Raw genomic sequence first — 15951 nt, forward strand, 5'->3', positions numbered from 1 at the left:
CTCATAATTTATTTTGAACAATTAATATTTTTATATCAGATTTAATTATTTTTGTCTCTAATCAGTTGTGATACTAGCTTTGAAGTCAAGTTTACATTTTTATGATATTAATGCCAAAATGAAATGAGCAAAAATAAATTAAAAAACATTAGCTTAGGAATAACTCACACAACATTAATTCATCTTGACTGTGCGATTGGCTTGCAGAGAAAAATATCATTGACACCAGAAGTTGTGAACGTGCAGAGCGATTTGATATAAACAGTGTGAAAATTATGAATGAGTATTTATTAATTTATTGATGTGTAACATATTGCGTCATATCACAGGGAACGACTGACTGAGATGTCTGCAAGACAAAAGGAAACATTGATGTTATTACTATATAATATTATTTATTTATACTGTTTTGCAATTATTTCTGATATTTATCATGATAGAAAATAAATTATTTCTCACCAAATCAATTGTGTCTATGTTAGAAGTTTCTTATTGGTAAAGTTGTCTATTGATCATTTTGTTCTAATCTCAGTCGAGACCAGTAACTTATAAAAAAGCATTCAAATATCCATTTATTAAATTTAAAAAACACCTAACAGGAGTTCACGTTTGAAAGGCAAAGAATCTTTACTGAAAAAGAAAACAAACCAGCAAAGAACAAAGAACAAAGAACAATACAGCACAGGAACAGGCCCTTCGGCCCTCCTAGCCTGTACCGGTCAAGACACCAACCTTTGCCAAAACCCTCAGTGCCGTATCCCTCTTTACCCATCTTATCCATGTGTTTGTCAAGATGCCTTTTGAACGCCGTTGATGTATCTGCTTCCACAACCTCCCCTGGCAAAGCGTTCCTGGCCTCACCACCCTCTGCGTAAAAAAACTGCCTCGCACACCTCCTCTAAACTTTGTCCCACGGACCTTAAACCTGTGCCCCCTGGTGACTGACCCGTCCACCCTGGTGTAGAGTGCCTGCCATCCACTCTATCCATGCCCGTCAGAATCTTGTAGACCTCTATCAGGTCACACCTCAACCCCCGTCTTTCTAATGAAAACAGTCCGAGTCTTTAGCATAGCTAACACCCTCCAGTCCAGCAACATCCTGGTAAACCTCCTCTGCACCCTCTCCAAAGCCTCCACACCCTTCTGGCAGTGTGGCGACCAGAATTGTGCGTAATATTCCAAGTGCGGCCTTACCAAGGTCCTATACAACTGTAATAAGACTTGCCAGTTTTTATACTCGATGTCCCGTCCAATGAAGGCAAGCATTCCGTATGCTTTCTTGACCACCTTATCCACTTGTGTTGCGCTTACAAGCACTACGAACACTCCTCACAGTCACTTACACTTTAAACCAAAATTCCATTTTACTTTTGATTTCAACCAAGAACTTCTTTTTACTTTAGTTTCTTGAGTGCCCATTGAGGAAATTGGGCCTGAATTCTCTTGAATTTGGAGGAATGAAAGGTGACCATATTGAGACATACACCATTCTTACAGAGCTGAAGAAGATAGATGGAACTTCTGGCTGTAGTTCCGAGAACCAGGGGACACAATCACAAAATAAGAGGTAGACCATTTAAGACTGAGATGAGGAGGAAAGTCTTCACTCAGAGGGTGGTGAATCTTTTCAATTCTCCACCCCAGAAGACTGTGGAGGCTCTGGACGTGATTTAACAGGAACATTTCCAAGCTCTAAGTGTCATTTTGGACGCTTTTGATGGGGTGTTCCTTTACAGCCGAGTTGGCAAGATCGCGTCCCGCCCCGTGTTCAACGGCACTTAGTGCTAAATATGAGCCTCCACTGGTTCCTCGCTATTACTGGCTGTCTCGCTGTCTGACTTGCTGAACCTGTGCCTCAGATTCTCGCCACTAACAAGGAGGAGCTGTTTTTAAACTCTCCCTCACCACTGTCTCTCAGTCAACACACAAGCATGGCAGCACGCAGATCTGCTCCTTACTTTGGGGGTGCCGACCTGACCAGGCTTCTTGATACTGTGAATGAGAGGGAGGGCATCCTGTTCTCCCGAGGGGGTCAGAGGACCAGCAGCAGGGTCAGCAATACCGCCTGGGAGGCAGTGGCAGCAGCTTTCAGTGCAGCAGCATGACTAGGAGGTACACTGTCCAATGCCATAAGGTGACCAATGACGTTCAACGAGCTGCAAGGGTAAATGACCACTTCCCTCCTGACAACAGTTCTGCCTCAAATTCCCAAACCTCCCCCCACAAATCACTGGCTGACATCTCGCAACCTCCCCACCTACGATCTTCGTGTTTGTTCCTCAGAAGCCCCTGGTAACCACCAAGACAACCTCTTCATGTCCAGTTGTGGTGCCCACACATGCTACCTGTTTTAGAACCCCTCCCCCTGACCCACAAGACTCATAGTGCCCTCTCTTTGGCCCCACAGAAGAAGATAGCCCATGATATATGAGGAGACCACAATCGAGGTGTCACAGCCATCACCCGCACCCTCCACCAGCGCAGAGGCAGACGACATTAGTGGACAGGCTTCTGGGGCACAATCTGGTGAGCACCACACAGTTGCTGATGCGGATCAGGTGGAGGCAGGAACATCCACAGGAGACAGTTTTCGGAGGTCTGCTGGTTCCCAGCACTCAGCTGGGTCCCAGTCAGATGACGAGCCTCTGGACAAGGTTCTACCAGAGCTGATGCAAATTATAGGACACAGCTGTGACATTCTGGAGGGATGTCAGCAACATTCCAGTGAGTGCAGAGCTGACTGGAGGAGTCCCAAAGGCTTCGGGGAGAAGCGATGGCACCAATAATGTATGGCACTGAGGCCAATATTGCTAGGCTGGCGACTGCAGTGGAAAGCCTGGAGCACGACATCCATGTCTTGAGTGATGGTGCCCAAGGCATGGCTCAGTCTATGACGGCCGTAGCTGAGGGTTTCAACATCATGTCCCAGCCACTGAGGAACAGGTCCCATACGTAGGTGAACATTGCCGAGGCACTGAGGGCCATCGCTGAGGATGTCAACACCATGTTGCAGCCAATGGGGAGTCGCCAGGACTGGCCGGGTTAAATGACCCAGAGGCCGCGGGCAACGCTGCGACGCAGTGGCTAGCACAGCTTCCTCACGGCGGCGGCGGCCCAGCTTCGATCCTGGCTCTGGGTCACTGACTGTGTGGAGTTTGCACATTCTCCCCTTGTTTGCGTGGGTTTTGCCTCTACAATGCAAAGATGTGCCGGGTAGGTGGAAAAAGAAAATGTCTCAGAGGCCTCTGGAGCTCCTGCTGGCCCTCCATCCCATGGAGTCCCCCAGTGCCCTTTGGGCACTGACAGGCAGGAGGAAGCACTAGAGGCCAATAACTGCCACCTGCCATCAAGGAGAACACGGCGGTCTCCAGCTCTTCCGGAGTCCCCCCTCCTGACACCGGTGCATCTCAAGCGCAGCAGGCAGAATATGGTGGCACGGCAAATTGGCCGGAGTCCTCCGGCTCCAGGTCCTCCAGAGGACTTCCACCATGGCATCAAAAGCCACAGGATGCAGATAGCACCAGGTTATCGCCATCTCTGATGTGCATCCTGGGGACACACCTAGATGTAGCAGTAGTCCATGAAAAATCAAGAAAATTGAGGAGCACTGAGTAGGTGGGGGTGGGGTGGGGGCGTTCACTATCTGAAGCTAGGGGGAATGGAAACATAAAATACATAGGTACATACATAGAACATACAGTGCAGAAGGAGGTCATTCAGCCCATCGAGTCTGCACCAACCCACTTAAGCCCTCACTTCCACCCTATCCCCAGAACCCAATAACCCCTCCTAACCTTTTTGGACACTAAGGGCAATTTAGCATGGCCAATCCACCGTCATCCTGGGATCATTCTTGAAGACACCGGGGATCTCTAAAGATGTAGCTGTCATGAACGTTCCATTGGGAACTACACACAGGTGCATGATACGGAGGTGGCGGTCGCACACAATCTGAACATTCAGGGTTTGGAACTGTTCCTGTTAATAATTGGCACTCCTTGATGCTCTGGTGCACGCAGGAAGACATAGATCATAGAATTTACAGTGCAGAAGGAGGCCATTCGGCCCATTGAGTCTGCACCGGCCCATGGAAAGATCACCCTAACTAAGCCCCCACACCTCCACCCTATCCCCGTAACCCAGTACCCCCATCTAGCCTTTTTGGACATAAGGGCAATTTAGCATGGCCAATCCACCTAACCTGCATATCTTTGGACTGTGGGAGGAAACCAGAGCACCCGGAGGAAACCCACGCAGACACAGGGAGAACGTGCAGACTCAGCACAGACAGTGACCCAAGCCGGGAATCGAACCTGGGACCCTGGAGCTGTGAAGCAACTGTGCTAACCACAGTACTACCGTGCCGCCCACATGCATGCCATTGATTTCCCCATGGACCTGGGGCATCTCTGCAATGTTAGCAAATCCTGCAGCCTCTCATTTTGGTAGGCCTGATCCAGCTCAAAGATGATAAAGTCTGATGCCTGGGCATAGAGGGCATCCGTGACCTCCCAGATGTAGATGTGGCCTGTAGATTGTGACGTGCTGCACAAGTCCCTGCTCAACCTCCGCTCAAACTCTGGAATGAACCGGTGGCATAAAAGTTGAAGGCCATGGTGACCTTCACCGCCACCAGGAGCGAGTGTCCTCTTCCACGGGGTGCCAAGTCTGCGAGGATGTGGCACAGGTGCCTCACTGTTTCCCTGCTGAGATGGAGTCTAAGTTTTGCACACATGAAGTTCGAGACAGCTTGAGAGAGGCAGCCAGAGTGGGATGGGAAATTCGTAATTTGGAGCAGTGTGGTAATTCGGTGCAGAGTGGGAGGAGGTGCTTTTCCCCTTTTGTTTTGATTTCTTTCTTCTTGCTTGTAACTGGGAATCTGCAACAAGAAATCCAGAGAGCATCCTGGGAAGGTAAGTGATATAAAAACCTTTTAAAATTGTGGGGGCTGGAAAAACTGAAGTGACAGCATAGTAAAGCTGTGACCTGATTGGCTGATAGGGAATCTGTTAAATGTGAAAAAAAAATTGAAAAAACTAATTAATTAACTAGGTAGAGGAGTAACTAAACCTGAGGGCAGAAATTAGCATTTAGCATTTAATTTTACAGTAAAATCTAGCGCCAGGGCCATATAGTTAATTGTAACTTAATCTAATAACAATTTAAGTATTTATTTTGAATTAATTAACGAGTGCTCAAATGTCACCCAGTGGGATGCAGTGCTCCAACTGTGAGATGTGGCAGATGCATGACGCTTCCAGCGTTCTGGTCGACTAGGTCTGCACGAAGTGTAACCAAAGGCAGCTCCTCACAGACCTCGTGGTTCGGTTGGAGCAGCAGTTGGATGCACTTAGAAGCATGCAGGTGGCGGAAAGCGTCACTGATAGGAGTTATAGAGACGTGGCCACACCCAAGGTGCAGGCAGACAGATGGGTGACCACTAGAAAGGGCAGGCAGTCAGTGCAGGAATCCCCTGTGGCTGTCTCCCTCTCTAACAGGTATACCGTTTTGGATAGTGTTGGGGGGGATAGCCTATCAGAGGAAAACAACAGCAGCCAGATCAGTAGCACCACAACTGGTTCTGTTGCTCAGCAGGGGAGGGCAAAGTGCAGGAGAGCGATAATTATAGGGGAAACTACAGTAAGGGGCACAGATAGGTGCTTCTGTGGACATGAAAGAGACTCCAAAATGGTGTTTTGCCTCCCTGGTGCCAGGGTCAAGGATGTCTCTGAATGAACACAGGACATCCTGAAGGGGGAGGGTGAACAGCCAGAGGTTGAATTAACTAAATAGACAGGAAGAGTGATGAGGTCCTGCAGAAGGAATTCAGGGAATTAGGCAGTTAGCTAAAAAGCAGGACCTCTAGTGTTGTAATCTCAGGATTACTCCCTGTGCCATGTGCCAGTGAGGCTAGAAATAGGAAGATAGTGTAGGAGGGAGGCTTTTAGATTTTTGGACCATTGGGATCTCTTCTGTGGCAGCTAGAACCTGTACAAGAAAGACGGATTGCATATAAACTGGAGGGGCACCGATATCCTGGCTGGGAGGTTTGCTAGATTCACTTGGGAGGATTTAAACTAGTGTGGCAGGGGGATGGGAACTAAATATTAGCTTAGAAGATGTCAGGAGGAATAGCCAACAAAAATAAGAGAACGGCATCACCCTCAGGCAGAGCAAAAAAGGTGACAAGTGTGAGAAGGGAGGTGGTCAATGCAAGACTGAGGGTGCTGTACCTAAATACGCGCAGTTTACGGGGAACAAGGTAAATGAGCTTGTTGCGCACATTGAAATTGGCCGGTACGATGTTGTGGACATCACAGGGGCGTGGCTGCAAGGGGATCAGGGCTGAGATCTAAATATCCAAGGATATGTGCCCTATCGAAAGGACAGGCAGATGGGCAAAGGGAGCGGGGTTGCATTATTAGTAAGGAATGAAGTTAAATCGATAGCAAGGAGCGATATAGGATCAGAAGGCATAGAATCTCTGTGGGTAGAGTTGAGGAATCGCAAAGGTAAAAAGATCCTGATGGGAGTTATGTACAGGCCCCCTAGCAGTAGTCAGGATGTGGGGCAGAAAATAAATTAGGAGATAGAAAAGGCATGTAAAAATGGCAAAATTACAATAATCATGGGGGACTTCAATATGCAGGTGGATTGGGAAAATCAGAGTGGTAGTGGATCCCAAGAAAAGAAATTTGTGGAAAGTTTAAGAGATGTTTTTTTGGAGCAGCTTGTGACAGAGCTTACGAGGGAATAGGCAGTTCTGGGTTTGGTGATGTGTAATGAGGCAGACTTGATTAGGCAACTTAAGGTGAAGGAACCCTTAGGGAGCAGTGACCACAATATGGTAGAATTTACCCTGCAGTTTGAGAGGAAGAAGCTGGAATCAGATGTAACGGTATTACAATTAAATAAAGATTACTACAAAGGCATAAAGGAGGAGTTGGCCAGAGTTGATTGGAAAAAGAGCCTAGCAGGGAAGACAGTGGAACAGCAATAACAGGAGGTTTTGGGGGTTATTCGGGAGGCACAACAGAAATTCATCCCACGGAGGAAGTAACATGCTAAGGGGAGGACAAGGCATCCATGGCTGACAAGAGAAGACAAGGACATCATCAAAGCAAAAGAAAAGGCATACACAGTAGCAAGGATTAGTGAGAAGCCAGAGGATTGGGAAGCCTTTATAAGCGAGCAGAGGACAACTGAAAAAGCAATAAGGGGGAAGAAGATGAAACATGAGTGCAAGCTAGCTAGTAATGTAAAGGAAGATAGGAAGAGGTTTTTTTTCAATATATAAAAGGTAAGAGAGAGGCAAAAATAGACATTGGACCATTGGAAACTGTGGCTGGAGAAATAATAATAGGAAGCAAAGAAATGGCAGAGGAACTGAATAGTCACTTTGCATCAGTCTTCACGGTGGAATGCCAGAGCTCCAGGAGAATCAGGGGGCAGAGGTGAGCACAGTGGCCATCACTAAGGAGAAGGTTCTGGGAAAACTGAAAGGTCTGAAGGTGGATAAATCACCTGGACCAGAGGGACTACACCCCGAAGTTCTAAAAGAGATAGCTGAGGACATTGTGGAGGCATTGGTGGTGATCTTTCAGGCATCATTGGAGGCAGGAAGGGTCCCAGAGGACTGGAAAGTGACTAATGTAACACCACTGTTTAAGAAGGGAGGGAGGCAGAAGATGGGAAATTATAGGCCGGTTAGCCTGACTTCCCTCATTGGTAAGATTTAGCATCTATTATTAAAGATGAAATTGCAGAGTACTTGGAAGTGCATGATAAAATAGGACTGAGTCAGCACGGCTTCGTCAAGGCCAGGTCATGGTTGACAAATCTGTTAGAGTTCTTTGAGGAAGTAATGAGGATGTTAGACATAGGAGAACCAGTGGACGAGATTTAATTAGATTTCCAGAAGGCCTTTGACAAGGTGCCGCATAGGAAACTGTTAAGTCAGTTAGGAGCCCATGATATTAAGGGTAAGATCCTGGCATGGAAAGAGGATTGGCTGACTGGCAGAAGGCAGAGAGTGGGGATAAAAGGATCTTTTTCAGGATGGCAGCTGGTGACTAGTGGTGTGCCTCAGGGTTCTGTGCTGGGACCACAACTTTTCACAATATACATTAATGATCTGGAAGAAGGAACTGAAGGAACTGTTGTGAAGTTTGCAAATGACACAAAGATCTGTAGAGGGACAGGTAATATTGAGGAACCATTCGGGCTGCAGAAGGACTTCGACAGTCTAGGAAAGTGGGCAAAGAAGTGGCAGATCGAATACAATGTGAAAAAGTGGGAGGTTATGTACTTTGGAAAGGGGAATGGAAGCATAGACTATTTTCTAAATGGCGAAATGCTTCGGAAATCAGAAACACAAAGTGACTTGGGAGTCCTTGTGCAAGATTCTCTTAAGGTTAACGTGCAGGTTCAGTCAGCAGTTAAGAAGGCAAATGCAATTCATGTTGAGAGGGCTAGAGTACAAGAACAGGGATGTACCTCTGAGGCTATATAAGGTTCTGGTCAGACTCCAGTTGGAGTATTGTGAGCAGTTTTGGGCTCCGTATCTAAGAAAGGATGTGCTGGCCTTGGAAACGGTCCAGAGGAGGTTCACAAGAATAATCTGTGCAATGAAGAGCATGTCGTATGAGGAACGGTTGAGGACTCTGGGTCTGTACTCGTTGGAGTTTAGAAGCATAAGGCGGGATCTTATTGAAACTTACAGGATACTGCGAGGCCTGGATAGAGTGGACATGGAGGGGATGTTTCCACTTGTAGGAAAAACTAGAGCCAGAGGACACAACCTCAGTCTAAAGGGACGATCTTTTAAAACAGAAATGAGGAGGAATATCGTTAGCCAGAGGGTGGTGAATCTGTGGAACTCTTTGCCGCAGAAGACTATGGAGGCCAAATCACTGAGTGTCTTTAAGACAAAGAGAGAAAGGTCCCTGATTAATAAGGGGATCAGAGGTTATGGGGAGAAGGCAGGAGAATGGGGATGAGAAAAATATCAGCCATGATTGAATGGTGGAGCAGACTCGATGGGCCGAATGGCCTAAATCTGCTCCTATATTTTATGGTCTTATGGTCTTTTCACATTATTTTATTTTATTTTTTATAAATTTAGAGTACCCAATTTTGTTTTTCCAATTATGAGGCAATTTAACGTGGCCAATCCACCTACCCTACACATCTTTAGGTTGTGGGGGTGAGACCCATGCAGACACAGAAAGAATGTGCAAACTCCACATGGAAAGTGACCCAGGGCCCGGATCGAACCTGGGTCCTCGGCACCCTGAGACAGCAAAGCTAACCACAGCGCCATTGTGCCACCCTAGTCCATCATCTCATTAAAAGACCAACGACGGGACTTCCGGTGATGGGGTTGTGCTGTGCAGTCCCACATCAGGTAGCTCTCTTCCGAAAGACAGGAAAATAGGCACTTTTAGAAGAATTTAGCCCACAAAATCGGACAAAAATGTCCCCTTACCCACACCAATACGAAATTCAGCAAGGATGCCAGGAAGTGGGTGATGGATGGAAGACATTCCTCACCAGGGAACTGAGACGTCCAGGAGACCCCGACCTAGACTGGAAATCCAGGTACGACCTCTGCAAAGCCATCCAAGATGCTAAGAGAGAATATCAGACCAAGCTATAGTCACAGACTAGCGTTACAGACTCTCGGCGGTTGTGGCAAGGACTAAACAACATACCGGCCAGAAAGCGAAGCCGAGCAGTCTCTCCGGCAGCAGCGCACCCTCCCCGATGAACTCAATGCATTCTATGCTCGGTTCGAGCAGGAAACCAACAATCCGCTGTTGAGTGCCCCAGCAGCCCATAACTCACCCATACCCACCGTCACAGCCTCCAAAGTCAGATCGGTTTTCCTGAAAGTGAACCCGCGGAAGGTGACGGGTCAGGACGGGATCCCTGGTCGTGCACTAAGAGCCTGCGCGGACCAGCTGGCAGCTGTGTTCGCGGACATCATTAACCCGTCCCAAATCCGCTCCGAGGTCCCCACCTGCTTCAGGGAGACCACCATCATACCGGTGCCAAAGATAAACCAGGCAAAATGCCTCAATGACTACCGTCCGGTGGCCCTGACTTCAGTCATAATGAAGTGCTTCGAGAGGTTGGTGATGAAGCACATCACCTCCATACTCCCAGAACGCCTAGATCCACTGCAATGCGCATACCGTCGCAACCGGTCCACAGCAGACGCCATTTCCCTGGCCCTACACTCATCCCGAGAGCATCTCGACAACAAGAACTCCTACATCAGACTCCTATTTATTGACTACAGCTCCGCCTTCAACACCATAATCCCAGGCAAGCTCATATCAAAGCTTCAAAACCTAGGACCTGGCTCCTCACTCTGCCAGTGGATCCTCGACTTTCTAACCCACAGACCACAATCAGTAAGAATAAACACCTCCCCCACAATAGACCCGCAAGGCTGCATACTTAGCCCCCTATTATACTCCCTGTACACACTACTGTGTGGTAAAATTTGGTTCCAACTTCATCTACAAGTTTGCTGACAATACGACCGTAGTGGGCCAGATCTCGAATAACGATGAGTCTGTGGTGAATGTATAATGGCAACCATTCACCACTGTATTACATTGTACAATGTTGTTGCTCTTGTGGGCTCCACCTATGGACCATTGTATTGTATTACACCGCTTGTATCATGTTGGTGCCCTAGTGGGCTCCACCCCTGGCTCCGCCCCCTTGAGGTGAGGTATATAGAGCAGCTGCCCTGTAGGCGGCTCTCAGTGCAGATCAGTCGCAGGCAGGCACTGTTCTAGTTGATTAAAGCCACTGTTCACTTCAACTCTCTGTCTCGTGTGAATTGATGGTCGCATCAATTTAATCAACTGCAACATTGCGATGGAAGCAGCCCTCAAACCTGACCGATTGGAACCACAGGCCGCGGAAGCAAAAGGGATTTTTTCACACTGGCTCCGATGTTTTGAGGCCTACCTCGCCACCTCCTCCTCGCCCTCCATCACCGATGAACAGAAGCTGAGCCTCCTCCACGCCCGGGTGAGCCATCGAATCTCCGTGCAAATCGAGGAAGCGACCACATACGCAGACACGCTCACCATCCTGAAGCAGCAATATGTGAGGCCGGTGAACGAAGTGTTCACACGTGGCGTCTCCTCACCACTCGCTGCCAATGCCCCGGGGAATCGCTGGAGGAGTATCTACGCGACCTCAAAGTCCTCGTGCGAAGCTGCAACTACAAGGCCATCACGACCTCACAACACATGGAACTTGCCGTCCGGGATGCCTACGTGGCTGGAGTCCGGTCCAACTACGTCAGACAGCGCCTGCTCGAGAAGGGCGCCCTTGACCTAGAAGAGACGGTAAAACTAGCCACCTCCCTAGAAGTAATGTTTCAGAGCCTCAACGCTTTCCCCTCCGACCACGCGACACCCTCGTGGACACCCGACCAGAGATTACCCCAGGCCTGTGCCGCGCGGCTGCCCGCCCAACCCGGGGGGCTGTCCTGCTACTTTTGCGGCCAGAACCAGCACCCCAGGCAGCGTTGCCCGGCTCGGGACGCGAACTGTAGTGACTGCGGCAAGAAAGGACACTTTGCCAAAGCTTGCCTGGCCAGGTCCAAGTCCTCCAAATCACAGGCCCGATTCCCAGACTCACAGGCCCGCAGACCTCGCAGCGTGGCAGTGTGCCTGCCGGCCCCGCCCCCTTCGGACACGTCGCCCACCTCGTGTTGTCCGTGGGGGCAGCCATCTTCGACTCTACACAACACGTGCGACTCACGGGGGCCGCCATCTTGGCTGCCATCTTCATCGCCGCCTGACACGTGCGATCGACAGGGGCCGCCATCTTGGCCGGCACCTTCATCGCCGCCTGACACGTGCGATCGACGGGGGCCGCCATCTTGGCCGGCATCTTCATCGCCGCCTGACACGTGCGATCGACGGGGGCCGCCATCTTGGCCGGCATCTTCATCGCCGCCCGACACGTGTGACTGACAGGGGCAGCCATCTTGGGACCACCCCACCACCTCTGACCAGGCCAGCTACCCGCAATTCGGCGCCCTCACCCTCGACCAGCCACGCCCAAAGCACCTCAGGAACTCCATGATGACCCTCCGGGTCAATGGGCACGAAACGCCCTGCCTGTTTGACTCCGGGAGCATGGAGAGCTTTGTACATCCAGACACGGTAAGGCGCTGTTCTCTCCAAATCTCCCCTGCATTTCAAACAATCTCCCTCGCTTCCACGATGGGCAATCGACGAATCCCTCCCCTTCCAAGTCAAGAGTGACGCGTCTGACGTGGCTTGGCGGCCACCCTCAACCAAGTGGGCAGACCCGTGGCCTTCTTCTCATGCACCCTCCACGCTTCAGAAATCAGCCATTCCTCAGTTGAAAAGGAGGCCCAGGCCATAGTAGAAGCTGTGCGGCATTGGAGGCATTACCTGGCTGGCAGCAGATTCACTCTCCTCACTGACCAACGGTCGGTTGCTTTCATGTTCGATAATGCACAGCAGGGCAAGATAAAGAACGATAAGATCTTACGGTGGAGGATCGAGCTCTCCACCTACAACTATGAGATCTTGTATCATCCCGGGAAGCTAAACGAGCCTCCTGATGCCCTATCCCGCGGCACATGTGCCAATGCACAGGTATCCGGGCCCTCCACGAGAACCTCTGCCACCCGGGGGTCACTCGATTTTTCCATTTCATTAAGACCCGAAACCTGCCCTACTCCATCGAGGTGGTCAGGACCGCCACCAGGAATTGCCAAATCTGCACGGAGTACAAGCCGCACTTCTACAGGCCAGAGAAAGCGCACCTGATAAAGGCTCCCGTCCCTTTGAACGTCTCAGTATGGACTTCAAAGGGCCCCTCCCCTCCACCGACCGCAACACGTACTTCCTGAACGTGATTGACGAGTACTTCCGGTTCCCATTCGCCATCCCCTGCCCCGACATGACCGCAACCACCGTCATAAAAGCCCTCCACAGTATCTTCACGCTGTTTGGTTTCACCGCCTACATACATAGTGATAGGGGATCCTCCTTCATGAGCGATGAACTGCGTCAATTCCTGCTCAGCAAGGGCATTGCCTCGAGCAGGACGACCAGTTACAACCCTCGGGGAAACGGGCAGGTGGAGAGGGAGCACGGAATGGTCTGGAAGACCGTCCTACTGGCCTACGGTCCAGGAATCTCCCAGTCTCCCGCTGGCAGGAAGTCCTCCCGGATGCTCGCCACTCCATCCGATCACTACTGTGTACCACGACCAACCAAACCCCTCACGGATGTCTCCTTGTCTTCCCTAGGAAGTCCTCCTCCGGGACCTCGCTCCCAACCTGGCTGTCAGCTCCTGGACCCATCCTGCTCTGCAAACACGTGCGGGCGCACAAGTCGGACCCATTGGTCGAGAGGGTCCACCTCCTGCACGCTAACCCTCAATGCGCCTACGTGGCGTACCCCGACGGCCGACAGGATACGGTCTCCTTTGGGACCTGGTGCCCGCTGGATCCCCACCTACGCCTTCACTACCGACCCCATTCTCCCTCCCACCGGCGCACTCCACAGCCGCCCCCTTCCCGGGTGGATCGGTCCTTCCACTGGTCCCATCTAAGGGTGATGAAGCTGCTGAAGAAGCCGAAGCCACGCTTCCGGAGCCACGGATGCCCGAGCCGGCGCCTGCATCACCGCCGAAGCTACGACGATCGCAGAGTACGACCAGTGCCCCCAATCGACTAATTGCTTCACTTTGACTGTAAATAGTTATTGTAAATAGTTGCGACATGTAATGAGGCAAAACACTGTGCTAATGTATACCGGGTACCACCATAACCTACACCTCGACCACTGATTAACGCAAGACCACCACCCCCGCCGGACTCTTTTTTAAAAGGGGGTGAATGTGGGAGTCGGTATTAGGGGTATTACGGTACCCTGAAGAATGCTGTAAGAGCATTGGTGTGGGATGTATCTGAGACTTCTATTTTCATTGGTGAAGCCTGCCTGCTGGTTCCGCCCAGTAAGGCGGAGTATAAGAGCCTGAGTCTCCCCAACAGCTGCATTCTGTACCTGCGTTGCTGGGGGAAACATCTAGTGCAATAAAGCCTTCAATTGTCTCCAATCTCATCTTAGGAGTTATTGATTGAGCATCATGGAGCATATGGGGGCTGTGGACCGATGGAGGTTCATGTACCCAGGTGAGAAGGAGTTCTCATTTTTTCGCAAGTACACAATTCTTTGAAGTGGGGAAATCCAGATGTAGTAAGAGCGGAATATTCCGTGATCGCAATTTCCGACCACGCTCCACACTACATGTCTCCATGGAGGCTGGATACAGCCCTCCTGGCCGACAAGAACTTCTGCCAGAAACCATCACAGGTCATAGATGAATACATTAGGAACAACTGGAATGGAGAGGTCTCACTCTCCATGTTCTGGGAGACGCTGTGATAAGAGGAGAAATTATCACCTATCAGGCACGCAGGGACAGGGGGGAGAGGGCAACAACTAATCGACTCTATTCTGGAGGTTGACAGAAGATACTCCGAGGCCTCAACTGTAGAGCTTCTGGCGGAGAGGTAAAAGCTACAAATGGACTTTAACCTGCTATCCACCAGGAAAGCACCAACAACGACAGACAAGGGGGACCTTCTACAAACATGGAGAAAAGGCTAGCCGCCTGCTGTTCACCAGCTGAGAAAGCAGGCAGCCACGAGGGAGATAGAACAGGTGAAGGATAGCAGAGGCAGACTGGTAGTCGAACCAAAAAAGGCTACCCCCAGTCACCGGTAGTCCAGTAAAGTGTCCCGAAGCAACCTCCAGGTCGTGCAGTCAAGCTGGGCCATCGCCCCTCCTCTCCTGTAGTATCGGCATCTGATCTTCTATCACCGCATTGTTCGAGGACAGAGCCACAGGAACACAGAGGGCATTAACAGATGACCCCAAGTCCAGAACAGAATACACGGTCAATGCACAAAACTGACCTTTAAAACCATCGACAGTCTGGTCGAGCAAGTCCTCTTACATCCCCAGCCCAGTAGTAGGCCTGCCAAAATCCTCCCCTCACTGCACTCTAGGTAAAAGAGACCAAAAATACCTTATTTCTTCCTTCCTCTCAGCTACAGAAGCCTCCAGGCATTTGTGAGTCATCAACAGGAGCAAACAGTAAACACAACCTGCGGCTGGGAAGTGCCCTCACAACTAACTAGGCGAATTCCTCATTTGCAATTGCTTTCAGCTGTGAAGCTGGAGACTGCTCACAGTCAAAGGGAGTGAAATTGATTTTCAGCATTGAGGCCCCAGCAGGGCTCTCTCCTGGAAGGACAGACAAGCAGCATCTGTGGTTGCCCCTTTTATTGGTCTCCACAATATTTCAAGGTGGCTTGAAGGCTTCACAGATGCAAAACCCATCAACCCCACTGGCCCAGGGTCGGCCCCCGACCTAGAATGTTGTAGCCCCCAAACCAAGCCCAACCCCCCTGAGAAGTCAGCTCTAGTGTCCTTGAGCTGTATGCCAGCAAATGGAAATGGCTACTCACCTCCTCACTTCCCCTCAGCAGCCATTGCACCAGCTTCACGTTTTATAAAAGGAGTACTAAACCGGGCCCACGTGATTTTTAATTCAGAGTATCCAATTATTTCTTTTTCCAATTAAGGGGCAATTTTAGTGTGCCCAATCCACCTACCCTGCACATCTTTTAGATTGTGGGAGTGAGACCCATGCAGACATGGGGAGAATGTGCAAATTCCACACAGACAGTGACCCAGGGCTGGGATTGAACTTGGGACCTTGGTGCGACGAGGGAGCAGTGTTAACCACTGCGCCACCATGTCGCCCATTTCCCATGTGCTTTCTTACTGGGGCAACGGTTAATTCACAGGAGGCCGCTGCATTCGACATTAGTCTCGCTGATGAGATTAAAATGAATGCAAATGAGGGTTA

General features: G+C 50.0%; 1 long non-coding RNA gene across 1 annotated transcript in view; it reads right to left on the reverse strand.

The window, feature by feature from the left end:
* Positions 1 to 283: 283 nt before the first annotated feature.
* Positions 284 to 15951, reverse strand: part of LOC140427488 (uncharacterized) — a 78653-nt gene continuing 62985 nt past the window's right edge. The window contains exon 3 of the long non-coding RNA XR_011948518.1: positions 284 to 349. This is a non-coding gene — a long non-coding RNA (uncharacterized lncRNA). The remainder of the gene's footprint in view (positions 350 to 15951) is intronic.

The sequence above is a fragment of the Scyliorhinus torazame genome, chromosome 7, assembly GCF_047496885.1.
Source record: "Scyliorhinus torazame isolate Kashiwa2021f chromosome 7, sScyTor2.1, whole genome shotgun sequence".
NCBI lineage: Eukaryota > Metazoa > Chordata > Chondrichthyes > Carcharhiniformes > Scyliorhinidae > Scyliorhinus > Scyliorhinus torazame.